This window comes from Nansenia antarctica, assembly GCF_963989245.1.
Source record: "Nansenia antarctica genome assembly, chromosome: 13".
NCBI classification, from domain to species: domain Eukaryota; kingdom Metazoa; phylum Chordata; class Actinopteri; order Argentiniformes; family Microstomatidae; genus Nansenia; species Nansenia antarctica.
In genome coordinates this window covers 31,172,057-31,177,056 of record NC_137683.1, presented here as the reverse complement: position 1 = coordinate 31,177,056, position 5,000 = coordinate 31,172,057, and positions in this window count along the sequence as shown.

Sequence of the window (5,000 nt, the reverse complement as noted above, 5' to 3'; positions counted from 1 at the left end):
GGAGATCTTAGAGAGTGTGTGTAGGAGATCTTAGAGAGTGTGTGTAGGATGTCTGAGGGCCAGACAGGAGAGGCGTCTCTCTCTCCGAGAGCCTGAGATGAAACCCTTTCATTCTCCACTAGAGGGAGCTCCATGGTCCTCGTGCCAGTAAGGTTTTGAGGCTGTATGAGTACAGCCTCACCCCTACCTCACCTCCCCCCTACCTCACCACCCCCCTCACCCCTTTCCAACAAGGACCACAACGGAAATAAGCAGTTCAGCTTTGTTCTGCTGTCCTTGATGGTTTTAGAACTGAGATGATGTATGTTTGAAGCTGCTTCAGATGCATTGTTATTTTTGTATTTTAAATTGTTAAATTATTTTTGTATCAACCAGTGTGTAGTGTACCAGTGTGTAGTGTGTACCAGTGTGTAGTGTGTACCAGTGTGTACCACTGTGAGGTAGTGGTGGTCTAGTGGATAGTGAGTTGGACTTGTGATCGGAAGGTTGTGAGTTCAAATCCCGCCTGAAACCACACCACTACTAGTGTGTCCTTGAGCAAGGCACTTAGCCCTCAGTTACTCCAGGGGGAATGTCCCTGTAATTCGTAATTGTAAGTCGCTTTGGATTAAAAGCGTCTGCTAAATGGCAAAAAAATTAAATTAATTAAAATTACCAGTGTGTTGTGTAGTGTGTAGTGTGTACCAGTGTGTAGTGTGTACCGGTGTCTGTAGTTTTGACTTTCAGTGTGTTTGTTAATGTTGTGTTTGGCCTTCAGTTTACTTGCTACATTGTTCGTCTGTTAACTGACTAGTAACTAATTTACTTTACATTGCTTAATAGGACATATTCACTCTCCTTTTTATAGAGTCGTTTTTAGTTAAAGAGTTTAGAAACCTGAATGAGACAATAAATGGTGTTTTATTTATATTCTCCCGTCCGCCTCTGTTTCTTGTCCCCCTGTTCTACTTTATTGTTCCTCCTCATATCACCTGGATACCTGTGGGGTCGTTACACTGACAGATAAGACCTGAATGAGAGGTGAGAGTTCACACACACACACACACACACACACACACACACACATACACACACACACACACACACACAGGGACGCAGGTACATACACACACACACACACACACACACACACACACACACACACACACTCACCTCTCACAACCTGACAGATAAGACTTGAATAAGAGGTGAGAGTACACACACACACACACACACACACACACACACACACACACACACACACACACACACACTCACCTCTCACAACCTGACAGATAAGACTTGAATAAGAGGTGAGAGTACACACACACACACACACACACACACACACACACACACACACACACACACACACACTATGAATGACAGTGAGAGGTTGTCAGGTCTATAAACAGCTGTGTTTAGGAGTTCAGGGTCAGAACATGACTGCATGACTCATCAGCATTCCAAACCTCCCGTCTGCATTACACTGACACCATTCACTGTATTTGGATTGACTGATAACGAAATGTTCCCCTTGCTTTTGATACAATTATACCTTTTTATATACTTTTTAAAAAATGTATATAATTAAATATAATTCACGAGAAACATTTAACTTTCAATAGGTGTTTTTATATCGGCTACAGGCATTTCGGGTTTACGGTTGTTGGCTATTATCAACCACCTCCGGTGTGACGCGATGCTGTCGACTGTCGGCTTTCCCTGGGGGGTATTCCATCAACGTCGCTGTCACATATCAAAATAAGCCTGTATTTTTTTCATAAGTCTGGCGAGACTTGTCAGAATAAGGATGGAGTTTCCTTTAGCAACGTTGATAGAACACCCCCCGGAGTCACTCCATCGCTGTGGCCGTTCAGTTGGAGAGGCGTGATAAGATGTGTCCTCTCCTGTCCCTCCCTGCGTCTATCTGTCCTCTCCTGTCCCTCCCTGTCCTCTCCTGTCCCTCCCTGTGTCTATGTGTCCTCTCCTGTCCCTCCCTGTGTCTATGTTTACATTTTTGGCATTTAGCAGACGCCTTATTCCAAAGCGACTTACAATCAATACATTTGAATACTAAGCATGTGAATCAGCAATCCACCATTCGTTGCAGGAAGAGTAATCTAGCTCGGGCCCGGGGCCACTGATAGAAGGAAAAACCTTCTCCCTATCGCCTTCTACTAAAACTTTTCTTCTTCTTTTTTTCTGGAGAAACTGAGAAACAGTACAAGGGGGGCAGTAGAAGTTCTTAGGGACACAGTAGAGAGGGGAAGCGGGTGTCTTTAGGAGACGTAGTGGTGAGGGTCAGAATATGTCTCAGGAGGAGCAGTTAAGATGTAACCTGAAGAGATGGGTCTTCAGTCTACGACGGAAGATGGGTAGTGACTCAGCCGTTCTGACGGCCGTGGGGAGCTCATTCCACCAGCGGGGAGCCAGTGTTGTGAAGAGACGTGATCGGGCAGCCCGACTGCTGTGTAGAGGAGGTGGGGCCAGTTGGCCAGCCGAGGTGGAGGAGCGGAGTGAGCGGGCAGGGGTTTGGGGGGTTACCATTTCCTTCAGGTAGGCAGGGGCTGTCCCTTTAGCTGCCTGGTATGCAAGCACCAGGGTCTTGAATCTGATGCGAGCTGCTATCGGGAGCCAGTGCAGGGTGCGAAGGAGAGGGGTGACATGCGAGTATTTGGGGAGGTTGAATACCAGCCGGGCAGCAGCATTCTGGATGAGCTGCAGAGGTCTAATGGCTGAAGCGGGGAGCCCAGCCAGGAGTACATTGCAGTAATCCAGGCGGGAGATGACCAGTGCCTGGGTCAAGAGTTGCGCTGCCTCTCTGGTAAGGAATGGCCGTATCCTTCTGATGTTGTAGAGGAAGAATCTGCAGGAGCGAGCCGTTGCTGCAATGTTCTCCGCACAGGATAGTCGGTTATCCAGGATCACTCCAAGGTTCTTGGCTGTCAGGGAGGGGGTTACAGTAGAGTTCTCCACTGTGATGGAGAAGTCTTGGAGAGGGCAGGCTTTCCCGGGGATGAAGAGGAGCTCGGTCTTGTTAAGATTGAGCTTGAGATGGTGGTCAGCCATCCAAGTTGAAATGTCAGCGAGACATGCTGAGATACGGGTTGCCACGTGTACATCAGACGGGGGGGAAGGACAGGAAGAGTTGAGTGTCGTCTGCGTAGCTGTGGTAGGAGAGCCCATGTGAAGAGATTACCGAGCCAAGAGACTTGGTGTAGAGGGAGAAAAGTAGGGGCCCTAGGACAGAACCCTGGGGTACTCCAGTGGAAAGGGTTCGTGGAGAAGACAGCGATTCTCTCCAGGTCACCTGGTAGGAGCGGCCCGCCAGGTAGGAAGAAAACCAGGAGTGTGCGGTGCCAGAGATGCCCAGGTCTGAGAGGATGGAGAGAAGGATCTGGTGATTGACTGTGTCGAAGGCAACAGACAGGTCAAGGAGAATGAGAACAGAGGAGAGGGAGGAAGCTTGGGCAGAGTGGAGGGCTTCCGTGACAGCAAGGAGCGCAGTCTCAGTGGAATGCCCAGCCTTGAAGCCGGATTGGTGGGGGTCTAAGTGATCCATCTTCCGGAGATAGTCAGTCAGTTGTTTAGATGCCGCGCGTTCAAGGGTTTTGGAAGGGAAGGAGAGAAGGGATACAGGTCTGTAATTGTGGACAGATGATGGGTCAAGGGTAGGTTTCTTGAGGAGAGGCTTGACTCTGGCTATTTTGAAGGCCGCTGGGACAGATCCTGTGGATAGGGAGGAGTTGATTAGGGTGGTAAGGTAAGGAAGGATGTCGGCGGAAATGGATTGGAGAAGGGGGGAGGGGATGGGATCAAGAGGGCATGTGGTTGCCCGCTTTGATGTGATAAGTGTGAGAATCTCATCAGGGGAGAGGGGGGAAAAAGATGACAATCCAGAGACCGAGTGTCGAGGAGAGAGTTTGGGAGGGGTGTTAGCATTGTTAGTGGGAGGAGGGAGAGGTGGGGGGGAAAAGGTGCTGCTGATGTCGTCCACCTTTTTTTCAAAGTAGGTGACAAAGTCATCGGCGGACAGGGAGGAAGGAGGAGGGGGAGGAGGTGGATTAAGGAGTGAAGAGAAAGTGGAGAACAGTTTTCTAGGATTAGAGGCAGAAGAATGTATTTTGGAATGATAGTAGGATGCTTTAGCAGCTGATGCCGAGGAGGCGTAGTTGGCAAGGAGAGAGTGATAGAGGTTAAGGTCATCAGAAAGGCCAGTTTTTCTCCATTTCCTCTCAGCTGCTCTGAGCTCTAGTCTACAAGCATGTAGCGTTTCAGAGAGCCAGGGAGCTCGAGGAGAGGATCGAGCTGGCTTCAGGGTTAGTGGACAGAGGGTGTCGAAGGATGAGGTGAGAGCGGACAGGAGGGTTGAGGATGCCGCATCAGTGGATAGAAGGGAGAAGGATTCGACAGAGGGTAGGGAGGATAGGACAGAAGAAGAGAGGGTGATGGGGGACAGGGTACGTAGGTTACGACGAGAGGGTCTTAAGTGGTTAGAGGCTGAGAGGGAAGAGGAAGTTTTGAGGGGAAGGGAGAAGGATATAAAGTGGTGATCAGAAACTGGAAGAGGGGTAACGGTAAGGTTGGAAGTGTGGGAAGATCTGGTGAAGACAAGGTCGAGCTGATTGCCTGCCTTATGAGTCGGAGGAGAGGGGGACAGGGTAAGGCCGAAGGAGAGGAGAAGGTCAAGTACTCCAGATGAGAGAAGCTTCTCAGATTGGAAATTGAAGTCACCTAGTAGTACGAGCGGAGTGCCATCATCAGGGAAGGAGCTGAGAAGGCCATCCATCTCAGATTCAGATTCAGATTCAGATAACGTTTATTGCCACTATGCATTACACATATAGGAATTAGCTTCGTCACCACAGCAAGTGCGTTTATACTTTTTTCACGTGTCAAAAAACAGGACAACACAACAACAACAACACAGGACAGACAACAGTGCATTGGATAGTGCGGTATAAAGTGCAGTGCAGAGTTTTTACAGTGAGTCCAGTGCATATTCAGTCCTGGGCAGA